The sequence below is a fragment of the Conger conger genome, chromosome 4 (assembly GCF_963514075.1).
Source record: "Conger conger chromosome 4, fConCon1.1, whole genome shotgun sequence".
In the NCBI taxonomy this organism is placed as follows: domain Eukaryota; kingdom Metazoa; phylum Chordata; class Actinopteri; order Anguilliformes; family Congridae; genus Conger; species Conger conger.
The window spans coordinates 52,302,798-52,315,153 of NC_083763.1; the positions used below are offsets into that span (position 1 = coordinate 52,302,798).

The following is a 12,356-nucleotide window of genomic DNA, read 5'->3' on the forward strand; positions in this document are numbered from 1 at the left end:
ACCCGGTTTTACTGGCCGGGCATAAAAAAGCTGCGGAGGACTATTGCCAGCATTGCTCGGTTTGTCAACTGCATAGCCCAAAGGTAACGTACCGTAACCCACTAATCCCGCTCCCCATCATCGATGTACCTTTCCGCAGGATAGCCCTGGACATCGTGGGGCCCCTACCCAAGTCTAGCAGGGGCCACCGCTATATTCTGGTGATTTTAGATTATGCCACCCGCTACCCTGAGGCCGTACCATTGCGGGCCGCAACAGGGAAAAATGTTGCAAAAGAACTGTTTTTACTGTTCAGCAGGGTTGGGATTGCCGAGGAGGTACTAACTGACCAGGGGTCCTGCTTCATGTCCGGGGTGATAAAAGAAATGTGTCGGCTGCTGCGAGTGAAACAACTGCGGACGTCGGTCTACCACCCCCAGACTGACGGTCTGGTGGAGCGCTTCAATAAGACACTGAAGTCCATGTTGAGGAAGATGGTGGCCACCGATGGTAAGGACTGGGATCATTTACTGCCGTACTTGCTGTTGTCCATCCGAGAGGTTCCACAGGCGTCTACAGGAAACGCTCCCTTCGAGCTACTCTACGGGAGGCGGCCCCGTGGCCTGCTGGACCTGGCCAAAGAAGCCTGGGAACAACAGCCGTCCCGACAGCGCTCCCTGGTGGAACATGTGCTGAACATGGACCAAAGAATGGCAAAAATCTGGCTCTACAACAGAAATGCCCAGGTGCGCAAGTTCCGACCCGGAGAGAAGGTAATGGTACTCGTCCCCACGAGTGAGTGTAAGTTCCTGGCTAAGTGGCATGGCCCATACAAAGTGGTCGCCAAAGTCGGGCCGGTTAATTACACCCTAAGGCAGGTAGGGCGGAGACATACCCTCCAGACCTACCATGTCAACCTATTAAAAAAATGGCATGAACCCGTGCACGACTCTGCTCCCCTATGTCTGACAGCAGGGGGCGCCACTGGAACGCCGGAGGTGACGACCGGGGAACACTTAACGGACCGACAGCGCCAAGATCTCCGGGAGGGGGTAAGTCGACATCGGGACGTGTTTTCCCCTCTCCCAGGCCGGACCACGCTCATCCAGCACGACATCATCACCGAGCCGGGGCAGAAGGTGAGGCTGCGACCATACCGGATCCCGGAGGCTAGAAGACAGGCCATCCGGAGGAGGTGGCGAGGATGCTGGAGCTGGGGGTGATTGAGGAGTCGCAAAGCGCCTGGTCCAGCCCGGTGGTGCTCGTGCCAAAACACGATGGAAGTTGGCGTTTTTGCAACGACTTTCGGCGGCTGAACGAAATATCCAGGTACGATGCCTACCCCATGCCCTGTATAGATGAGCTGATTGAGCGGCTGGGCCCAGCCCGCTACATCAGCACCCTGGACCTCACCCGCGGGTACTGGCAGGTACCCCTGACACCACAGGCAAGGGAGAAGACGGCCTTTTCCACCCCGGACGGCCTCTTCCAGTATCGGGTCCTCCCCTTCGGAGTCCATGGAGCCCCCGCCACCTTCCAACGCCTCATGGACAAAATACTGAGGCCCCACAGGGAGTATGCCGCCGCCTATTTAGATGAAATTGTTATTCACAGTGCTGACTGGGAGAGCCACCTGAAGAGGCTGGAGGCTGTGCTGGGGGCACTGTGCTGGGGGCCGGGCTCACAGCTAACCCCGCTAAATGCCGCCTGGGCCTGGAGGAGGCCGACTACTTAGGACACACCGTCGGACGGGGGTGCGTTTGGCCCCAGAGCCAGAAGGTAGACGGGATCACGCCCTGGCCTCGACCCAACACCAAAAGGCAAGTCCGCACATTCCTGGGGTTAGTGGGGAACTACCGGCAGTTTATCCCCGACTTTGCCACTCGAGCAGCCCCCCTATACGAGGTCACCAAGAAAGACCAACCCCACACTGTGAAGTGGTCGGAAGACACCGAGCGCGCCTTCCTAGACCTGAGAGCGGCCCTGGGTCAGGCACCGGTGTTAACCACTCCTAACTTTACCAAGCCTTTCGTGTTACAGACTGATGCTTCGGAGACAGGCCTGGGAGCAGTCCTGTCCCAAATCTACGATGACACCGAACACCCAGTCACCTACATTAGCAGGAAGCTCCGGAAGCACGAGAGGAATTACAGCACAGTGGAAAAGGAGTGCCTGGCCATCAGGTGGGCAGTGGGTAAGCTAAAATACTACCTGCTAGGAAGGGAATTCCTCTTAATAACTGACCACGCGCCCCTGAAGTGGATGTATCGGTGCAAAGACACTAACGCCCGGGTGACCCGGTGGTTCCTGGAGTTGCAGGGTTTTAAGTTCACGGTCGAGCACCAAGCCGGGAGACTCCAGGGGAACGCGGATGCCCTGTCCAGGATGAACGAGGGCCTCTATAGTAACGCTCCCACCGAGGGCTGGGAGCTGAGGGGGAGGAAATGTGGTGGCCCGATCGAGGATCAGTACACCACTGAAGGGGAGCGGGCTGTGCGACGGTGCCAGGAGCTGGGGAAAGTGATTCATGGGGAATATTTCCCGCAGACGTATTTAAGGGACCGGCACTTTGGAGAGAGCCACGCAGGAAGGAATCAGCACCAAGGTTAGCACCACCGGAACGCGTGCGGAATGCACGCCACTAACCTCTCTGATTAACCAGGCACAGTGGCACCGAGTTGGAGGGGAGATCAACATCCTACAAAAGGGCGAACTCGGGAGCAGAGGGGGGCTCAGGGGCGAACGAGAGGAGACATGCAGAGCCAGGGTGAGTGAAATTCACGTGAGCCCATCAATCCGGCTAGAAGTCAACTAACCTGTCCATTTAAATCCTAGACGCCTAGGCGGGGGAAGAGGACTTCCGAGGCCGGGACACCACGGAGAGTTAACGGCCCCACAGCGGACACAGACGGGCGAACCCCGCCGCATGAAGTCCGCCTTAGTATGCCGTTTACCGTTTTTTGAAATCCTTAATTTTTTTGAGCACAGACTTATTTTCTAGTTTGCCTTATTTTTCCTTTTTATGACCAGATTCCCGTGTTTGAGAAGGGATTTTTTTCGTTTGTTCTGGACACTAAAGAAGTGCCCTGAAGGCACGAGCACTGAAAAAAAAAAAAATTATTATAATAAATGAATTTTTTTTTCACCAATTCTACTCTCTCTCTCTCTCTCTCTCTCTCTCTCTCTCTACCAGCGAGTTACCACAGCATGCACAACATACCATGGTCTGAGGTTAACACAACCTGCACAATTAACAGGATCATTTTTGATATAACACGCAGAAAGCATAGCATGAAAATGGACAGAAATACAACTGAAATGATGAAACATGAGTACACCTAGCTAGGTTGCACTGTGAGGTTGCAAAATTACATTAACTCAATCACGTTTTGTAATGCAAAGCAGTCGGTTATAACACATTTTCAAAATGTCTTGTGAATATGGGTAAAAACAATGAATATTTGTTATTTGACATTTCTAAGAACTCACTTTCTCCCTAAGAATGTGTGAAAAGTATTTTCAGTGACTCTTCAAATAGGTCCAATACAAAAAACCAAAGACATACAAACGATTTATAAAAAATACTGCTGACTGTATAAGTTCCCAAACTTTCCTCAAAATTCCCTCAAAATTAATCAAAAAGGGACATTTTCCCAGAACTTTACAACTCTAGATCTATCATTGTTCTACTAGCAGTGTCGGTGACCTCCATAGAAGATATAATTTGCTTGCAAATTTCATTAGAAGGTTTGAGTCATTACTACGAAATTGAAATTAAAGACAATTAAGACAAGAGCATAAGCTTATAAAAGAAGGACGGTAGCGAAGAACAGTCCTGTAGAGCAAAACAGTCCTGTAGAAGCCCAGTGGGGAAAAAAAGGCTTAGCATATAACAGCATCCACGAGGAGGTATTCAAGGTAATGCGTTACATTTACACAGTATGACATAATTCACAACTTAAGTTGAGATCACACAATAAGCTGACATTTTCACACATTTCAAAATGCACACAGTAAAAGAACCGGAAAAGAAAATTAAAAATGTAATTTGTGATTTAGAAGGAGCATTTCTTATAACAAACATACCCTGAGAGGAACTTTATCACTGTAAATATAGGCAAGATAATTTAATAACAATAACTTAATCAAGGAGGTGGGAGGTTTACAGAATCAGAAGTCATCCAAGGACAGCATACCAAGACTACTTATTCCCATAACAATAAAATGGAAATAGTATTCATACTCATACTAGTCTTGAAAAGCATAGCCATAGTAACAAAGGGGTCTCTGGACAATGCATAAAACTTTCATGGAAATCACCAAAATTGCATCACCTGCTGCAAACTAGATGAGTACACTGGCTGAAACCAAGGCTGCTGAGTGGTGCCCCAGATAAAGCACTAGTTCCCAGCATAATGAATGCTGTGGTCTCCCTGTGCCAACTGCGAATGAAGTGTACTGTTCATCTCAGAGGCAATTAGTGCACAGTTCAACCGAACTGCAGAGTGATAAGAAGCAGCAGCTGGCAGTATGCATTTCAAAGGAGGTTGCAAACTTGTCTGCCCTCTCCCAAACTGACAGAGGACATAGACCTACAAATAGGACTGGGCTTTGCAAATAGGGAGGAAGTAATAATTGTGCAAAGGGCGTACCAATCTACCAGGTTTTCTGAAGAAATGTTCAATCCTACGAGAACAACTGAGAAAAATTCAAGGTCAAGGTCATCTACCCATGAGACTTATAAGAGTATATAAGAGTCCAATATGACCATACTCTGTAAGAGTTGACTTATCATTGAACATTTTGCAGTGTACAGACTTTTATTTCTTTTTTTCTCTATTTCTGTTTGTTGAGTCAGTAACAGAAGCAAAAAAAAGAGCAGATAACTGCAAGTACAAATATGTGAAATATTCAGACAACAATAAGGATGAATGACATTTCAAATAATAATAATGTGGGTTGAATTTTTCTTGGCAGTAAATTCAAACATGGATTCACTATTAAAAAAAAAATACAAGGATTTTGCTGAAGACATGGTAAGCAAAAAGGTGAGATGACCACTGCTCTGCTTTAAAAAAGCTATTCCTATAATTATGAATCTTATGAAAAGAGAAGTGCGTACACCAACTTATTGAGTTATAAATATTGAAACATCTCAGCAAAGAAACTCCAGTGAATTATTCACGATTCTCATAATTTCTCGTGGAAGACTGACATTTCCGATTATTTTAGTCGGGGACCTTAGGCCTCTAAAATGGCCTAGCACATAAATGTCTGCTGAGCACAAATTGAGCTCTGCCGTCTACATGTACAGTGAGGTCCGTAAGTATTTGGACAGTGACACAATAAAGGGCTGTAGTTCCTACAAGAAATTCACTGCATACGGATGTAAATACCGAACAGTCTGCCCTTTGATTTAATTTGAGGGTATAATTTGAAGGTATTTATTTCCATATGAAGTAAACCGTGTAGAAATTGCAGACCTTGTCTGTTCTCACTGTCCAAATACTCACAGATCCTATTGTAGCAAGTCGAAGTCTCGAATAAGCCATTACCTGACTATGACCAGGACTCTGCAACACTGGGACACATTAACTGACTGTTAGTTTTCAACAGAGAGGCTGTATGGAAGCTGCCATGGGTAACTGCAGAATAAGCTTCCACTAGCTACTCAGTTCTCAGATTGACCCAATTTCCCCTCTACCATAGTGTGTGACTTGTAGTGTGGAAAATAGTCTGATTGTACATGCTCCGTGCACCAGATCATTGCACAGCTGCTGATAACAAAAATTTTAAAAACCATTACTTGTTTCCTCATGACAGCATTAATGGCCAAAATGATTCATCTGAATTGTAGTTGGAGACGGCGCAAAAGATTTTTAAAAAATCCCTTCTTGGAATGGTTCTTGAATATTATATTAAAGTGTTGTAGTTCAGCTATCCCTGTAAATAGACAGTTAGAGCTGAGGATAGTCAACTGCAAGCAACCAGCCTGGGATTCACAGGAAATGATGAGGGCCTGAACAGTTGGCAATTCTGTATTATAATTATTTTCAACTGTGCAACTGTGAGATATCGTAGTGGCTGTAACACGAATGCAATGCAATGCGATGATATGAATATGCATACCATTTTCCCTTTTTTGGAAATATTGCTCAAAATGATCATAATTATAATGACATTTGCATAATTGCATTCAGAACACGATAACACACTAAGTCTGGAATGTAACTTTTTGTCCTTCATTCTCACCAATTTTCACTCATTAAAAGATTCAACCTTTTCGATTTAAGAATATGAACATTTCATTGCGGGGTGAAATCCAATCTAAAAAGGCCACATTCTCCCTTCTTCTGAAAGAAAGACTCTTAAGAATTGTCCAAATATAATTTGCCATACAAATTTTCACAAAATGATGATATCTCTGACATTGTGCCTTATTTCCTTTCCTTACCCTATTTCCTTCTGTGGGGAAAGTAATGAGTCTCTAGGCGTTTGAATATTTCTTTTAAAACTAGGATAATAATATTTGATCCACTGAAATATGGCATAAGGTGGAAAAGATATGAGCATATACAGTGCAGTCCGTAAGTACTTGGACAGTGACACATTTTTGGTTGTTTGTGCTCTTTATTAGCAAACAAACCTGTTGTTAAAGTGCAGACTTTCAGCTTCTATGTCAGGATTTTTACATCCATATTTGGTGAACGTGTAGGAATGACAGCCTTCGAGGGCTATAATTACAGAAATCAAGGGATATTTTCCTTCACTCTGGTCTTCAGCAAGTGAAATGCACGCTCAATTCTATTGAGGTCAAGTGATTGACTTGGCCAGTCAAGAACATTCCACTGTTTGGAATGTTCTTGACTGAAAAAACAGGTTGCTTTGGCTGTATGTTTTGTATAATTGCCGCATGATGAAGTGACATCCAATCAGTTTTAATGCAATTGCCTGGATCTGAGCAGACAAGATGTTTATGTATACACCACCATTGATCTTGCTGCTGCTCAATGTGCACAAGTGAGCCAGTTCCAGGGGCAGCCATACATGCCCAGGCCAGAACACTACCTCTGCCAGGTTTGACAGATGAGGTGGTATGCTTTGGAACATGAGTTCCATTTCTCTACACTTTCCTTGTTCCATCACTCTGTTCCAGGTTCATCTTCATCTCATCTCTCCAAACACTCTACAGATTTTTTAAAAATATATGTGTTTGCAAACTGTGCCATTCTATCCTTGAGGTTTGACAGGGGTTTGCATCTTGAGGTGAACCCTCTGAGGTAATACTAATAGTGATAATAATAAAAACATCCTGGAGAGTGTTCTTGAACTGTTGAACAGTTACAAAGGGAATTTTCGGCACCATTTGAGGGATTATTTTGTCATCCACTACACTGGGCTTCCATGGTCTTCCAGGTCGTTTGCCATTGCTGAGCTCATCAGTGCGTTATTGCTTCTTAACAATGTACCAAACAGTTTTTTTGACACACCCAATTTTTTGCCTATGTCTCTGATTGATTTATTCTGATTTTTCGGCCTCATGATGGCCTGCTTGACACTTCTTTTGCGATGTACTCCAAATGCGGATGGCACTCCTAGAATCAACACTGGAGCTTTTGCTAGCTATTTTTAAGCATGAACCAACAATGAAACTTAACACGCGTATCCAAGAAACATTTGAGCAGCCAATTGTCCAATTACTGTTTGTCCCCTAAAATTGGGGGATTTTGTATAAAAAGTTACAATTCCTAGACTGTTCACCCAATATGGATGTCAAACCCCCAAATTAAAGCAAAAAAAGTTAGCAGTTTTATTTATAATTCAGTGTGCTGGGTACAGGGCCAAAACACCAAAAAATGTGTCACTGTCCAAATACTTACAGACGGCACTGTATATTTAACCAACAAATTTCCCACAAGCAAGCTAAATATACAACAGCTTCTTACCAGACACACATCAAGTGAGGTATTCAGCCCTTATTTAATATTATGCTATCCTAGAGTAAACACATTACTATGCATACCTGAGGATCACAGATAGATAATTTCAAAGAACAGCTGATATCACGTCTGTTTCTGAATGCATGATATGCTATAAAATGATATTTGATTTTTGGTTGCACGGCACTTTCCAGTAGTGTCTGAAAAACAGGATATCACCTTCATGATTAACTTTAAAGGCCATTGTTTTTTCATTATGGACATCCAAATATTTAATTAAATAATGGAAGCAAATGTATACTGCTGATGGTTGAGAAAAACAAGATTCTCATGAATTTTAAATATTATATTATTGGAGTGCTGTAGCATCTCATAAAAGATTTTCTGTTGAATTTGTTTACATTTACATAATAATACTATAAGACAATAGGACAAAAACTAAGAAAGATATTTCTACTTTAATGCCGTCCAAAAAAAAATACAAAATGAATATAACTGACAGGAAGGTGAGTGGTATGCTGCAGAAATGTAGCAGTATCATTACCAGAAGTGATATCTGCAGTATGTTCAACAAGAGACCACAGCTAAATAAAGAACAACCACTATTTACAATGGAGGAACATGTATCAGAGAGAAAGTTTGGCTTTGCACATATGTACATCTTATTTGCTATTGGCACCAAGCTTGTAAAGTATGTTCATTGATTGGCTTAACGGTTTAATTTCATTCCAGTACACACCCCTTTTCACAAGGTTTTTGTAAAAGTGTTCCACATAAAATAAACCTATTATATTCTCAAAGCACTTTAATAAATTCTCCTTATTGACAGTTACAATTGGATTCTGCTGAACATTATATAGTAATCCGAGCTTTTACCTTCAGTGTGCACTTAGCCGCAAATAAAGACTTTTATGCTAGAAACCAGCATTGACAAATAAAATGGACACACAGGAAATGGAGCACATTTCAAGGAGCATGTTTGCCTTGATGTGAAGGCTAAACTTTGAACTGAATGACAGGCATCTTTATCCTATATCAAGCCAAGTAACACTGAATGTTTTTCAAGGCCTTTCAGCGCATTGCAGAGGTATTGTTTTTTAAAGTGTGGGCTCTGTCAGAGTGGGCCAATAATTGCAGTAAAGCAGGAAAGGAATCCATCTTCATGACATTGATTAGATTCCCGTACATTTTTTGTTAAGGACTTACTTACAGGACAGACTTTCTTTTTTTTTTTTTTCTTTTTTTTTTTTCTCCAAGTAGTTCAATGGGTTCAATGGGTTTATTTTCCCATTACACATTAAAAACCTCCTCATTAACATACCAATTTAAATGAAATGTAAATGATGGTTAATCAATGCATCAAATGTGTCGAAGGACAGAGAGTACAGTTATAATATGAGTATGTATTCTTAGATATATTGCATCCATACATATGTAAATGTATTTGAAAGAAGCATTGGGCCTCATGCACGAACCACGTGCTTTGTACAAGTGATTTAAGAGAACTACTACAAAATTTACGAGTGGTCCTGACCTGTCCTACGAATCATGTAAGCAGTGCATTCTATTCATTTTCTATGGAGAGGCTTGCAGTGCATGATGGGTCCAGCGAGTGCTGTGGTATATCTGACGGTTCTGTATTTGCATTGGCTACATGCAAATGAAATTCATCCTGTGCAGCTCACCTGGTACACAAAACTTGGAGCAAACTTTCAAACTATGCATTGCAGATCAAATAGGAATTGATCTACCCAATCAGGTGCCGACATGTCTTTATTTTTACAATTTTTCAAATAGCCAAATGAAAGTTGAAATAATCACATAATTTCAACTTTAATTTGGCTATTTGAAAAATAGTAAAAAAAAAAAAAAAAGATCTTCTGGCATTTTTTCACCTTTATACTATAAACACTTTTATAGAAGTGAACTTAATGTCTCATCTGTGAAATCTCAATCCCTGTATCAACCTCAAGCAAAAACATTACAGGCCAGTATTTCAGCCCTTCAGCTTAAATCCAAATGTCAAAACAACTTCAACAGAATCTAAAATACAGGCCTCTGCTCTTCACCCTTCCTCCCACTCACAGAACCATCATATATGTCTTTTGAAAATGTAATACCATCGCCGACAAGTTGAATTGAGTCATTCAGTTTTCTGTTTGAGGCTAGTGTCTGTATGCCCCCTCTCTATCTTTCGACTGCAGGGGGAGAGGCTAGAGATATGAAATTGAGTGTGCATCCATTTGTGCCTTTCGTAATGTCAAACAATGCAATGACTCTGAAGCTATGGGAATGCAGTTTCTAGCTATAGAAACTCTTTAAATACATCCAAAAGAAGTCAAGGTTAAGAGAAATGGCTCCTTGTGCTCTTTAGCAACCCAATCCAAGTGATGAAAAATGTATGCTAATCCAAAGAATGCCATTGAGAAACAGGACATAGACTGTTGGATTTTGAGTAGAGCACAAGGCTTCAGGGACATGGAAACTCATACACTATGGATCAGTGACCTTGCTGAAAACCGAGTAGCAGTGAATCTAATGTCACAGAGCAACTATTGCAACCTGCTGAGGATGTGTTCTAATACAAAGTCATTTTTAAAACATGTATATTGATATTAGAGTTATTTGCTAAAGGGTTGTCAGTTATGCTGGCAGTTTAAGCGGCTGTTGTTCCTTTAATAAAGTATAAATGCAATACTAACAAAGCTTCAAGTCTGGTTCACTTCAGTGGCTCCTCTTGACTTGCTGCTAAATGATTCAGTTCCAGAATCAACCGTGAAGGAGAGACAGCTTGCATTACTTGCAAATGTTAATCAACAAGAAATTCAAATACATTTTATTGACGGGTGTATTTATTTAACCACTGCAGTAATTCTTCACGCCAATTTCCTTGCCCTCTTGCTGTCAATACGACAGCATCCATCCCCCTCAGTATTTTACAGGAGGACAAGTCATGAGATAATGAGGCAGGCAGAAGTAAGCTATCTATCCAACTGCAGCAAATTACTATGTGATATTAGATAACCTGAGATGATCCTCGCAAGGGATATAAAAGGTTGGATCTCCAGAGACACATACGTGCATGGACACATGCACACAGACACACAGCAACACACTCACACACAGACACAAACACACACACAGATATGAGGGATCTTCAGTCCTTCCTATCAACAAATTAGAAAATTTTAATTCTGAATTCCAGATTTAATGAATTGAAACAACTAGTCAGTTAGCATCAGACAATCCACATGAATGTGGTGGGACACAAGGAAATTTGAATGTAAAAACAATGGAATTGCCTTGAAAGCATACTGTAATATACTCTTTACTTCCCAAAATTGAAGATGAGAGATCTCAGTGGTCATCTTTATCCAATTTTTAACTAAATTTTTGGACTAAACCTAAACAGAGCCACGGGTTAATAAGGTTGTCAAATTCAAAGTCACATCCCCAGATTTATTTGGACTGTCAAATCAACAAATTCAGAAGCTCATTGGGCTCAGAGTAACCAACAACAACTGAGACAGATGTGTGGGAGCTTTACAGTTGTAACTTCACCTCTGTCCCCATCGCCCACTCTGGAGTGTATTTTTCAACACAATGGCAGATTAGAGTTCAACAGTTAGCACTCAAAGGAAGAATGGTTAAAAGAAGATACCTCAAAAGTACAGTGTGGTCAGTAAGAATTTGGATAGTGACACATTGTTATTTTGTCTCAGTACTGCAACACATTGGATTTGAAATGAAACAATGACTATGAGGTTAAAGTGCAGACTCTCAGCTTTAATGTAAGGGCATTTACATCCATATCCAGTGATCACAGCCCTTTTTAGACATAGTCCCCCATTTTAGGGGACCAAAAGTAATTCAAAAATTGAATATAATCTTAAAGTTGTCATATAAAGTATTGTTAGAATATGCCTTTCATTTTATTTTTGAATATGCCTTTGGTGAGCTCAGGGTTGTAAACCATGATAGTGGAGTGGGGAAGCCTGCTGTTTTATTGCCCTGCTTTGCAAATAAGAGCCTGTTGTTCTCGCTGTTGTTGTCTTTTTAACAATCTGGCATCGCCGTTTTGAGGTTTTATTTCATCACAGTTTTTTGTATTCTATAAATATGAATGCAACAATAATTTGAGATGTTGATGACTCATGACCCACATGGGGGCAAAGTGGATAGGGTTAAAAGACAGATATTCATGAATACATCATGAAGATTTAACAGTAACTAACATGATCAGAATTTGAAATGTACTTTACTAAAAAAGAAAGGATCTGTTTTCACTTTTGCCTCTATGTGAGACAGGTTTGAACGAAAATTCTAACAGTTTCTGATTCTATTGCAATTTAAATCATCAAAAGAAAAAAGGAGGGTGCTTAGTTATCAATATTCTCATGTACTGTGATGTGGGATGTCTACTCCGATTTGTATTGA

At 41.8% G+C, this 12,356-nt stretch overlaps 1 protein-coding gene across 1 annotated transcript in view; it reads right to left on the reverse strand.

Moving 5' to 3' along the window:
* The window catches only part of xylb (xylulokinase homolog (H. influenzae)), a 57,974-nt gene that overhangs the window by 27,025 nt on the left and 18,593 nt on the right, over positions 1-12,356 (reverse strand). The window lies entirely within an intron of this gene.